Source organism: Ambystoma mexicanum, chromosome 1q (assembly GCF_040938575.1).
Source record: "Ambystoma mexicanum isolate Mex_15411 chromosome 1q, UKY_AmexF1_1, whole genome shotgun sequence".
NCBI classification, from domain to species: domain Eukaryota; kingdom Metazoa; phylum Chordata; class Amphibia; order Caudata; family Ambystomatidae; genus Ambystoma; species Ambystoma mexicanum.
This window is the reverse complement of record NC_090922.1, coordinates 450,307,512-450,320,943: the sequence shown is the minus strand read 5'-3', so window position 1 is coordinate 450,320,943 and position 13,432 is coordinate 450,307,512. Positions and strand designations below refer to the sequence as shown.

The window sequence follows — 13,432 nt, the reverse complement described above, 5'->3', positions numbered from 1 at the left end:
CCGATCATTCCCGCCGGTGAAGGCTCCTGCCACGGCGTGGGAGCTTAATGTGGTGCTGACCAGGCTCATGGGAGCCCCATTCGAGCCTATGCTTTCGGCGCCTTTGAAGTTCCTGTCATGGAAGACAGCGTTCCTCGTACCTCACCTCTGCACGACGAGTGGGAGAGATTCAGGCCCTATCTTGCAAGCCTCCATACTTGACTTTTCATGACACGAGGGTGGTGCTGAGAACGCACCCCTCCTTCATGCCCAAGGTGCCGTCGGACTTCCACCTCAACGAGCCCTTGGTGTTACCAGTTTTCTTCCCGTCGCCTTCGACGCCGGCCGAGAGGACTTTGCACTCGCTGGATGTAGCTAGAGCGCTGAAGTTCTACGTGGACTGCACAAAGAGTTTTCGGAAGACGTCACAACTGTTTGTGAACTTTGGGTCTGTGAATCAAGGGAAGGCTCTCTCGAAGACTTCCATTTCCAGATGGCTCTCCGGCTGCATCATGCATTGTCACCGGTTGGCAAACCGACCGCTGCCCGGCCGTCCGAGAGCCCATTCGACCAGAGCGATCGCTGCTACCACGGCGTTCCTGTCTGGTGTGCCCCTGCTGGACATCTGCAGGGCTGCTACGTGGAGGTCGACGCACACCATCATAAGATTCTACTGCGTCGATCGGGACTCCAGGGAGGAGTCCAGGGTCGGCCAAGCAGTGCTGCGCAACCTGTTCGCTTAAGGTGAGCCTGGTGAGGAGGTAAGAGATGCTTAATGTTGAGTTGTTGTATTGCTTAATGTTGAGCCTGTTGCCACCTCCCGTGGTTCTGCATGTGCATACTGCTATGTATTCGTTAAGTCATGAGCATGTGAATCCATGCCAGACCCCATGCTGGAGAAGGAACAAGTTACTTACCTGTAACTTTTCTTCTCCAGCATGGGTCTGGCATGGATTCACATGCGAACCCTCCCACCTACCCCTCTGCGGCTCTTTACTTGGTCATACTGCCACTTGGCGTGCTACCAAATCTGAGGATGGCATCCAGGGGCGGGGCTTAGGGAGAGGGCTGTCATTGGCTGGGGGCAATATGACCCAGAGATCAGTGATTGGTTACTACTAAGAAAGACAGATCAGAAACGAAACTGATACTGATTTTTTCTTTACCAAGGATTCCCAGCCTGACGACGGGGAATATTCATGAGCATGTGATCCATGCCAGACCCATGCTGGAGAACAACAGTTACAGGTAAGTAACTTGTTCCTTCTTAATTATAAAAAAAAAGTCTTGTTTTTGTCAGGTTGTATAAAATGTATCGCTTTTCATTTAATTGGAAAACCATCTATTGTACAACAAATTGAAGCTTTCACACAAACTAGTGCGCCACTTGGTATACAAAAATGCTCAGAAGCATGGTTGATTGTAAAACATGTTTAAGGTTTTAATTGTATGTATGTTATCACTTAAAGGTTTCGCCCTTTTTGAGACACGTGTTTCGGCATCTCTTGTGCCTTTTTCAAATCAGGGCATTGACTTAATCTTTTCGAACAAAAAGCCATTATAATTGATGTTTTAAAAAAAAAACACCATTTTACATAACTTTTTTCGTGCACCATTGTGAATGGAAAGCATATAACACACAATGATTTGAGATATGTGAGGTTTAAGCAGTCAAAGCAAATATTACATAATGGAATTTATACACCCACAGATTCGAGGAAGGGGGATTCGGGAGGATGGTTAAGGATAAAAAAGAAGTTGATATCCCTTAAATTCCTCAAAAATACATCTATTGTTAAAGGTTACTTAACGTTTGGCCATTAGTGGTTCCGAGCTGTGCAATAGTGTCTGTAGCCCCCCAGGAGTATAGACGTTGTTGCCGAACTCCCCAGATGTAATTTCTACTTATATTTTCTATTAAAAGTAGTCACTGTACCTAGAGCCTCACTCCCCCTTGGACATCATGCAGGCGCAAAGCCCCATAGACCACTGTCTGTTGGTAACAAGAAATTGTGCAGGTTGAAACGGGGCAGCCTCACTTGGGGCTTTCTGTGTACACATCACAAAGGAAAGAAAAGTGTTTCTAGGCGTGACAAGACAAGGGAGCGAAGACAGAGGAGAGGACAAGACAAACTATCTTACTAGGCCTTGTGTCATTCATATCGTGCGAGAGCGAGAAGTGCTGGGGTAAGGGACGGGCGAGTGCAAGGGAGAGGGGAGGGGAAAACAGTTCAGCAATGCGCTGAGTAAGTGCAGCCAGGGCGGCACCGTTCTGGGTAGTGCAAGGAGAACAAGGGACTGTAGGGTTACAGTTACAGCCCCTAAGTGCGTGGTAGGCCGGGAGGCAGTGCAAGGGTGACTGATCAAGAAAGAGCCTGGTACCCAATTACTCTTGAGGGGAAGCCAAGCAACCAGTCAGTACAGCAGACAGGTAGCTTGGGTAGATCAGCAGGAGAGGGAGAGAGAGAAATCAGAGGAGAAGAGGAATCTTTTGAGCTGCTTCCAGAGCTTCAGGTGGTCCGGCTCAGGTTTGAGGGCGGCATGGAGGCCATTCCAGAGGGAGGCATCTGCAGAGGAGAGAGATCTACGCCCCACTCCCTGGCTGGATAAGGGTCTAACCCTTAGACAGTTGGAGGTAGCTGAGCAAAGGGCTTGAGAAGGAAGGTATTTTGGAAGAGAGTGTTGGGTGTAGTGTGGGCCCTGGCCACAGAAAGCCTTGTGGGCAATGTAAAGGGTCTTGAACTTGATTCTTGCAGCCACGGGATCCAATGGAGAGATTTCAGGGCTGGAGAGATACAGTCTCTGGGTTTAGGGCCAAGTATACATCTTGCAGTCCTGTTCTGGATTAGTTGCAGGGGGCAGAGAGTAAGGCAGATTGAGAAAGAGGCTGATGCAGTAGTCCAGCCTAGAGAGAACCAGGCCTCTGGAGACAGTGAGCTTCTGAGGGAAAGTGAGAAAGGGAAGAGTACCTTTGAGGAGGTGCAACTGGTAGTGGGACATCTTGGCGATGTCCGAGATGTGAGGAGAGAAAGAGAGAGTGGAGTCGAAAGATGACACCAAAGTTTTTTTGCCTCGCAGGAAGGCAAAGAGAGAGGGAAAGCAGGGGCGGGGGTCCCAATGAGAAGGATCTCTGTCTTACTGGCATTAAGGCAGAGATTGTTGCAGGTGCACCAATCCTGACTCACAGATAGACAGTCGGGAATGAGCGAGAGAGGAGAGGAGGCTGAGGGGAGCCTGAAGGAAAGCGGAGTGTAATCCGCATAACACTGAAAGTTAGAGGAAAAGGTAGAGATCAGGTGGGCCAAAGGGCCAAGTAGAGATTGAAAAGCCAGGGGAAGAGGATAGAGCCCTGAGGAACACCACAGGTTGAGAGAGAAGTGGCTGAGAGAAAGGGACCAAGTTGGACCTGGGAGGGGAGAGCATCCCCTCCAAGCTTTGTGAATTATGAAGAAAAAAACGTGAAGCCCATTATACAGGCTCCTAAGGTGGTTCGAACCTGCATTCCAGACTTTGTCTAAATAGGAAAAAACCTATTCTAATAGTTCTTTCAACTTAATTCTAACAAATTTGTGCCAGTCGATGTAATGACAGGGGGTATTAATGTCTGGTTTGAGTCTTCTATTCCAACATTCCAATGTTTCTTTTTTTTCTTGTTCTAAATAGAACATTCTAGCCTCGCTCGCTAGAATAGTCTGTTGGTGGTAGTGCTGCATTTATAAGGCCTTCTGAGAATGCCCTTGGAAATGGACATTATTGCTTAGTTTGTTTTCCTCTGGGTACATGACTGCTACTGCATAATCCCCCGTCTAAGGACATTGGTACTCTGCCATCATCTCCATCATTCTTTCCCACTTAGACTATACAAACTGCCTTTATCTAGGCACTCCGGCATTCCAGCTAAAGAAACTGATAAGAACCCAAAACGCTGCGGCCTGCCTGCTCATTGACCTCCCTCCCAGAGAACACATCAGCCCTACAGTAAGAGTCCTCCACTGTCTCCCTACTGACTGACAAATTCTTTTTAAAGCCATGTGCATCATTCACTGTGCCATGTACAACACTGGCCTGTAATTCCTCTGAGATAAAAACACTCGCTACCACCCCTCTTGATCACTCAGATCCGCTACAGCATCCCCCCTAGTTGTCCCCCATTGCAACTGCCACAGACTGGGGGATCCTACTTTTCTGTCCAAGCTCCGACCATCTGGAACCCTCTGCCCCTCCACATCCGCAGCATTGACAATCCCATAGCTTTCAGAAAAGCCCTCAAAACCTGGCTCTTTCCTTCCTCCTTTTGAAACCTTCTCACACTCCATGGTGTGATTGACCCGCGCACAGAAGCACTGGCCCAATACCCGACAACACCTACCACCCTTTTCCTCCGCGGATGACGGCAGCATTCGCAGTGGCACACTGTGATAAACCTGCCCCACACCCTCCTGCTTCCCCAAGTTGAATGTTCTTACATCACTTCACTGTCTCACAAGCACCTTCCCAGCCACTGCTCAGGCTCTCAATCTAAGGAGACAAGCCAAACGCGTTGGACTAAGAGTCACATCGAAGTGGAATTCCATCCGAGTTTAAGGTATGTATAACCTGCATCAGGTCTGTGGACACATGTCTCAGGCACAGCCAGCCATCCATGCACTATAGAATGCAGCTATGGCTATGCAGATCCGGTCTAGCAGACCACATAGCCGAGCACACACACCCCTGAGGTGCCTCATCACCTCTGCCATTAGTATACAGCAACAACCTACGAAATAAATGTTGGTCTAGCTGGGCACACATAAAGTCTCATGCACTCACCAATAACACCCGCCCATGTGCCTGACCTAAAGGCTACTTACTGGAGTCTAGCCAGCCCTCCTAAGCCCTAACCTGGCAGAATGCACACACGCGTCCTAAAGTTAACTCTTAGAATCTCCCATACATGGACTTCGGTCCCACAGGGCATTCCAGCCACAAAGCGCATCGAGGCCATTCAGTGGGGGAACGGGCGCTATATAAATGACGGATACAATACAATACATATGACTAAGATCTAGATGGATAAAAAGAATGACAAAGATCCAATTAATCTAGAGGCATTTTGTTTATCAAATAAAATAACTAACAGGAGACAGGACACTGAAATAACAGCAGGAGTCTAAGGAGGCAATATAAGTCCCAGTTATCAGAGGTGGAACTTCCCTCCATTAGTTTTAGTCATGTAACAAAGTTGAACCTTATTGGAATGAAGTTGTGCAGCGCATAGACCTAATGTGGAATGTCTCATTCCCAAGATCTCCAATTTTCTGTGTTTTGGGTTTAATACCACAGGCCATAAGTTTAACTGTTGGGGGAGGGGAAATTGGTATTGTGACAAATCTTGGGTATTTGTCCCTTCTCCCCAGGGTGTAGCCACGCACTTTGTGGCTAGGGTGGTGAGCCTGCTTAGCAAGACCCTACCTGGAGGTCTGGGCAAGTGGCACGTGACTCGGAGTGACTCTCCTCTAGGGAACAAGGACTCCCATTCCCAAGTGAACCTCCCTATACCAGCTTGACTATCTGCTTACATGGGACTACCCTCAAACATCATTAACATGGATTTATATCTATTGGTTTCAGGTAATGCTGGACAGAAGACAAACCATAAATGTAACCAACACGCCCCTTTTTTCACAAATCAATCTGTAAAAGGAAGGAACCAGATATGGAAGAAAAGGTAGAGGGAGAGCGATCTGCTGAGGAAACCCTCTGACGTATCTATGGCCTGGAGGGGCAGAGCAGAGTGCATCTGCCAAGCTGACGGAAGTCTGCAAAATAGGAAAAGCCAAGGAAAGACGCCAGGAGCCTGGCAGAGAGAGCAGTGGGTAAGCCGTTAAATGCCTGAAGGCGAGCTGACCCTCGCAAGTGGTGGCAGGTCTGGAACCCAGCGAAGAACAGTGAACCCTTAGCGGAAGCAAGTAACAAAGCCAACATTTGGCAAACCTGTGTTGAGCATCCAGAAGGCACGGGGCACAGACAGTGGGTCTGCAACGAAAGTAGAGAAAATGACGTGACGAGAAGCCATAGCATATACATCCCAAAGCCAAACCCAGTTATTCGGCCCACATTGAATGAAAGTACCAGGGTTATTCTGAGAAGGGGTAGGCTACAGGAATCGGATGAATGCTACCAAATTAACTGTCACGTTGAATGTGAAATGTTGAGAAAGCAAGAACTCATATGTTGGGAGAACCCGAGAGGGTTGGAAAAGGTAACGATTGACAAATATTAGCAGTCTATGAGAAAAGACTATGACAAACCAAGTGAGTTAATTCAGAGATTTCCTTGTCAAGTTCAGAGATATTTAAGAGGAGAATATAACGAAAGGTCCCAGCAGGAGGGGCCTCAGACACCTAAAGAGGAAACCAATATTAAGACTGTGTAATACCCTGTATTACAAGTGTTGAAACAGAATAGGAAGAAGAGAATATAGTCGGAAGGAGTGGGAGAAGAACAATAAAAGATATCTGGGGTTTACAGAGACAAACGCCTCCACCCTATATCAAGATCTACAGAGGCTCTTTTATGAGAACAATAATAAGTGGAAAAATATTCTATATTGACTTTGAGCTTAATAGAACTTTATAATTAAAGCCTGGAGAAATGCAACTAAAGGCAACATACCCGACTTAGTTATAAATGGACAGAGGACATATTGTTTTGTGGACTTTGACTATAGATGAGCACCTTATTTAGTTTGGATAGGAAGGGAACATCCCCATAGTGTTGGGGTCAGATAGGCATTCTCTTTCTTTTTATGAGACAAAGATCACTAAAATGTCCTAGTTGTGTCCGAGTCCTTCTTCTGGTATGCCACCGTATATAGCGCACTCATTGTGGCTAAAAAGCATATTTTAAAAGTATGGAAGAGAATTAGGTCATCTCATGAAGACTGCATTATGTTTACTCTTTCAACTTGGGAGAAATCTTTCCAAAAGAAACATGAATTATTAAACTCAGCGGCTACCACTAGATGTCGGCCTATGCATAGCACGTGAAATAAAAGCATATACAAGCATCAGAAATACGATTACAGTAAGTAATGTATCATACATACCTAGATATATTTCTGAGACTTGTGGAATCTGCTTAGATCACATGCTATGCATAAGCCGAGATCTAGTGGAAGCTGCAGAGTATTACAGTTGCTTTCAAAACTTGTAAAGGGACATCGACAGGACGTTCCAGTAATATTATCCCTAGTGTGACGTCTACTGTACCCATGTGCTTCACGTGTCGAGGTCCCTCAGATTGTTTTTTTCTGCCATCATTGTCGGTCGCTCAAAGCGGAGTTCCTTCTGGCTATCTGAATTTTTTACAAAATATAATTAAATCTAGTTTACTCTTACTGTCCTTTCGAGGGGATTGGGTCCTCCGACGTATTCCATATCTATGACGGGTAATCACCACAGATGTGCTGCTTCGGAAACATTTTTCGGCATCTGCGTCCTGCGTCGATGACATAGATGCGCCGTCGTCGAGGATCTCCTCCGACGTCATCCGATGTGATAAGTAGGACGCACGACGCCCGTAGCCTCAGTTCCGTTTTTTCCGCGAACGTGTTGCTTCGTGAATCTCGGTTACGCCTCGACTCTTTGGAGTTCTGTTCTTCTCGGTTCTTCGAACCTGTTCGTTTTTGTGAGAAAATCCTTCGTAAGAAGATGTCTTCTACTTCGTCTTCGACCCCGCGTCCGGGCTTCAAGAAGTGCGGGGAGTGTGGGTCCAAGATGTCGGTGACGGACTCGCACGACGGCTGCCTCTGGTGCCTCGGGGAGGCCCACGACACGGCTGACTGTATCGACTGCCAGTCGCTCACGTCCAAAGCCTTACGGGAACGTAAGAAGAAGTTGTCGGTAGGTCGGGTGTCCAAGCCCCGGAAGTCGAAGTCTGCGGGGTTTTCGACGGATGATTCGAGAGGTGACTCTCTGCGTCGTCGTCGGAGGTCTCGTGGGTCTCCTTCTAGGAGTCGGTCTCGCCACTCCTCGGCCTCTTCGAGGCATTCTCGGAAGCGCCGACAGCGGTCGTCTTCCAGGTCCTCTTCTGAGGACTCTGCCCAGCATGTCGCTTACTCCACCAGCCTTGCGATGCCGGAGGAATGGGCTTCCTTCGGGAAGAAAATGCTGGCGATTCTCGAGTCGCAGGGTACTAAGCCGTCCGCGCCCCCGAGTGGGGTTGGCCGTGAGCGGTCGAGAGACACCGCTCGCAAGAGTGGTCGGCACGAGTCACGGGAAAGGTCCCATTCGGACAAGGGGACTCGTTCTCGACGTACCCGTTCCAGGTCCTGGTCCTCGACGCGTTCGAGACCGTGTGCACCTGTGATGTCTTCGAGGAAGACATCGACGCCTGAGGCGTCCAGGGCGTCGACAGGCTTTCTCGAGGCTCCAGCTCTGAGGAAGTCATCGAAGCCGTCGACGCTCAGGTCGTCGAAGGACACGCTCGGAGCTCCGGCTTCGAGGACTGTGTCGACACCGTCGATGCTGGCGGCGCTGCATCTGACGTCGACGCCGATTTACTCGACGTCGACGCCGATCCTCTCAGCGCCGATGCCTTTTCTCTCGACGCCGGCACCGATTCACTCAACGCCCTCGACGCCTTTCGAGGCCGGGGTGTCGGAGGTACCCCGTGGCATGGGGGAACCCCCTAGAAAGGCTCTGGTTAAGAGCAAGCACTCTTGGGTGCCTTCTTTTCATATTTCGGAGGTGGATGAGGATTCTGAGGCCTGGTTCCTAGTCAGGTTCCAGATGAGATAGTCTCGGGCCATAGCCAATTTGACGATTTGAGGCAGTCACTGCATGATGCCAGTGGACTGGACACCTCTCCGGAGGTGGAGTTTTGTAGGCCTGAGCCTGGCTCTCATGCCGATTCCTCGTACCGGCGCCTTATGGCTAGGGTCTCCGAGTACTTGGGATGGTCTGCTCCCCCAGGGGAGTGTGTGCAGGATGATCTCACGGACATCCTTGATGTTGGTCCCCCAACTGACCCGGTACTGCCGTTTCATATGGCTCTACAGAGAAGGGTGGCGGCGGCTTGGACTGCTCCGGAGAGTCTCCCGGTGGTGGGCAGGTCCTTGTCACGAAAATACCGTCCAGCCAGTAGCGACCCCTGCTACTTGACCAGGCACCCCACTCCGAAGAGTTTGGTGGTGCAGGCGGCTACGGCCCCGGCAAAGCAGGCATCGTACCCTACCATCCCTCCTGATAGGGACAACAAACATTTTGATGGCTGGGTGAAGAAAGTGTTTTCTTCGGGTGGTATGGCGCTTTAGGCGGCCAACTCCATATGTGCCTTGTCTCGTTTCACACACACTCTGTGGAACTGTGTTGCGTTAGCGGCTGAACATATTCCCGAAGGGGACGAACGGGATGGTTTCCTTGCTATGGTCCAGGATGGTAAGGATGCCATGTGTGAGTCCGTTCAGTTGGGTTTGGACATGGCTGAATGCGTCAGCAGGTCCATGGCGGCGAGCACCGTGATACGCAGGTTTGCGTGGTTGCGGAAGTCGGGGTTTGCTCCTGATGTGCAGTCCCGGCTCCTCAACATGCCCTTTGACAGTGAACACCTTTTTGGCAGCAAGGCTGACGAGAGCCTTGAGAGGTTGCAGACCTCCAAAGCTGCAGCGAAGTCGTTGGGCGCTGCAGTTCGCCAACCTCCGCCTTTTCGTCCTAGGGGACAGCAATGGAGGGGTGGTTCCTTTCGCTATTACTCGTCCTTCAGTAAAGCGAGAGGAGCTAGCAGTCAAAGAGGCCAATGCAGGGGTACCAGAGGTGGACGACGGGGTACCCGTGGTGCCAAGGCTGCTCAGGCAGTTGCCTCTTTGCCCTCAGGTAACGCTGCAGCCGCTACCACTCAGTCATGAGGCCATGTCCCATGGTTCGCCGGTTGGGGGAAGGCTGGCGCAGCATCTTGTAGAGTGGCATGCCATTACTTCAGATGTGTGGGTTCTGGAGATCATAACCCACGGCTACTGTCTTCCCTTTCGGCAGAGGCCTCACGACAATCCACCAGGGAACCTCTCTTTGAAGAGTCTGGATCCGCTCCTTGCGCAGGAAATTCAAGCCCTGCTGGAGAAAGGCGCCATAGAACTGGTGCCTGTAGCGGAGAGGAACAAGGGATGGTATTCCCCTTATTTTTTGATTTCGAAGAAAGACGGGGGATTGAGACCCATCATGGACTTGCGTGGTTTGAACAAACTCCTCAGGAAGGACAAGTTCAAGATGGTTACTCTCTCTCAAGTCCTCCAGGCCCTTCAGCTTCAGGACTGGTTGGTGTTTCTCGAACTCAAGGATGCTTACTTCCATGTGCCGATCCATCCCAAGCACAAGAAGTACCTGAGGTTCGCGGTTGGCGACTCGCACTTTCAGTTTCGGGTCCTGCCGTTCAGATTGACCTCCGCCCCGAGGGTCTTCACCAAGCTCATGGTGGTGGTGGCAGCGCATCTCAGGCAAGGGGGATTCACGTCCACCCCTACCTGGGCGATTGGTTGATCAGGGCGCACTCTCCCGAGCAGGTCCTGGATCATCTGTCAGTCACCTTCCACTCCCTTCACAGGCTGAGCTTCTCCCTCAATTTAAAGAAGTCCCATTTGACGCCAACACAGCGGCTCCAGTACATCGGAGCAGTGCTCGACACTTCCCTGGGGCAGTGTTTTCCTCCCCAGGTGAGGGCTCTTCACATTCAGCAGATGGTGCACAAGTTTCAGCATGCCCAGACACTCCCAGCGTTCGACTTCTTGAGGTTTGCTCGGCCTCATGGCATCCTGCATTCTTCTGGTGCCAGAGGCTCGCCTGCGGATGAGATCTTTGCAGTGGGCACTCAAGATGCAATGGTCGCAGTCCTCCGGCAGGATGTCGGACCCGGTTCAGGTGCCGCCCTCGGTCGCCCAGGACCTTCTGTGGTGGGCCGTCGAAGGCAACTTGATGAAGGGGGCTCTGTTTTGGCTTCCCTGGGCGGAAGTGACGAACGTGACGGATGCATCCCTCACGGGATGGGGAGCTCATGCTAACGAGCTGACAGTCAGCGGTCGTTGGTCTCCGTCGGAGTCCAGACTCCATATCAATCTGTTGGAGCTGAGGGCCGTCAGGCTAGCCCTGAAGGCTTTTCTGCCGACTGTGCGAGGAAAGAATGTCCTGATCCTGACGGACAACACAGTGGCCATGCACTACCTCAACAAAAAGGGGGGGGGCAGGGTCACTTCCTCTGTGCAGGGAGGCGATGCAGCTCGAGTTCTGGGCCATCCAGCAGGAAGTTTCGATCTCGGCAGTTCATCTGACCGGAGACGAAAACGTGACGGCGGATGCTCTAAGCAGGCAGAGCACGATCTCTCACAAGTGGGAGTTGGCTCAGGAGATTCTCCTGGAGATCTTCGCCCTTTGGGGGACCCCTCAAGTGGATCTCTTCGCCTCCAGTGTCAACCGGAAGTGCGAGAGGTTCTGCTCGCGGGAATTTCCTCCAAAAGGAGCCTTAGGAGACGCGTTCATGGTGGAGTGGTCATTCCCACTGCTGTAGACGTTTCCTCCAGTCCCCGTCATCCCGCTAGTGCTGCGGAGGTTATGGAAGTTCGGGTCCCGGATGATACTCATTGCTCCGGCGTGGGCTCGGAGGACGTGGTACCCGGACCTTCTCGACTTGTCCATCTGCCCTCCACGTCGTCTTCCCTACCGAGATAATCTGCTCTCACGGGAGGGGGGTCAGGTTCTCCATCCAGAGGTCATATCCCTCAATCTTCACGCTTGGCTTCTGAAAGGTTGAGGTATAAGGATTGGGACCTCCCTGAAGACGTGATGGAGGTGTTGCTCTCGGCCCGACGGCCAGCAACAAAGTCTCTGTACCGTTGCCGTTGGCGTAAGTTCTGCGATTGGTGCAGAGTTCAGAATGTGGATCCTTTTGCATGTGACATCCCCATGGTTCTGTCCTTTTTACTTTCTTTGGCCCACAGGGGCTTGCAAGTGGGTACCATTAAAGGTTACCTGGCGGCGCTGTCCATCTTTAAGCACTCGTCTGAAGAGTGTTCCTACTTTAAAATCCCTTTAATTTCACAGTTTCTGAAAGGGCTCACTAATGTGTTCCCTCCGTCACCTTTCCTGGTGCCCGGTTGGGATTTGAACCTTGTTCTCAGGTTTCTAACGGGTGCTCCCTTTGAGCCTTTGCACTCTTGTCCTTTGAGACTGTTGACTCTTAAAACTGTATTTTTAGTTGCGGTCATTTCTGCTCGCAGAGTGAGTGAGTTACAGGCACTTTCAGTTAAGCCTCCCTTCACTGTTTTCCATAAGGACAGGGTTGTCCTTAGAGTCCGTCCTTCTTTTCTTCCGAAGGTAGTGACGGAATTTCATTTGGCCCAGAAGGTTGTTCTTCCGGCATTCTATCCTCCTCCGCATCCTGGTAAGGAAGAGGAGAGGCTCCATAGGCTTGATCCTAGGAGAGCTTTAAGCTTTTATGTTTCACACATGTCCCGGGTCAGAGTGGACGATCAACTCTTTATTGGTTACGCTGGAAAGCGTTTGGGACAAGCTGTGACGAAACAGACTGTCTCGCTGGATTATTTTGGCCATCTCGGAGTGTTACCGCTTGGCGGTAAGGACCCACCGGCTGGCTTGCAGGCCCATTCTACCAGGGGTATGGCTGCATCTACTGCCCTGCAGAGGGGTGTTCCTATTCGCAAAATCTGTGATGCAGCCACCTGGGCTTCAGTGCATACTTTTGTACGTCACTATACCCTCGATTCCATCCGAGGACAGGATCTGGCCTTTGGCAAGGCGGTCCTTTGCTCTGCTATTTGATTGGCAATTCTAAATTTTAATTCTAAATTCTTTCCCTCCTCCTTGCTCTGGTACTGCTTTGGGAGTCTGTCATAGATATGGAATACGTCGGAGGACCCAATCCCCTCGAAGAACAAGTTACTTTCTTACCTGGTAACGTTCTTTCGATGGGATGGTCCGACGACGTATTCCATATCGCTCCCTCCCTACCTTCCCCGCTGCAGAATTTCTTATGCGATTGCAGCTTACGTTCCGCAAGGCTTTGTGTCTGACTGGCAGTAGACTAATGTCACACATTCTGGGGGAAAAAACTACAACTGAGGCTACGGGCGTCGTGCGTCCTACTTATCACATCGGATGACGTCGGACGTCGGAGGAGGTCCTCGACGACGGCGCATCAACGTCATCGACGCAGGACACAGACGCCGAAAAAAGTTTCCGAAGCAGCACAGCTGTGGTGATTACCTGTCATAGATATAGAATACGTCGTCGGACCATCCCATCGAAAGAACGTTACCACATAAGGTAAGAAAGTAACTTGTTCTTCTTAGCCATTCTCCTACAAGATCTCGGCGACGGCTTTGAGGACTACCTTTGTCGATGGGTGCTTCAACTCGCTCTTCAAACTTTTCAGACAGCCTTGGAAGGCTGCTGTGGGCCTCGGCACT

General features: G+C 50.5%; 1 protein-coding gene across 1 annotated transcript in view; it reads left to right on the top strand.

The window, feature by feature from the left end:
• The window catches only part of BBS2 (Bardet-Biedl syndrome 2), a 1,290,628-nt gene that overhangs the window by 789,351 nt on the left and 487,845 nt on the right, over nt 1–13,432 (top strand). The window lies entirely within an intron of this gene.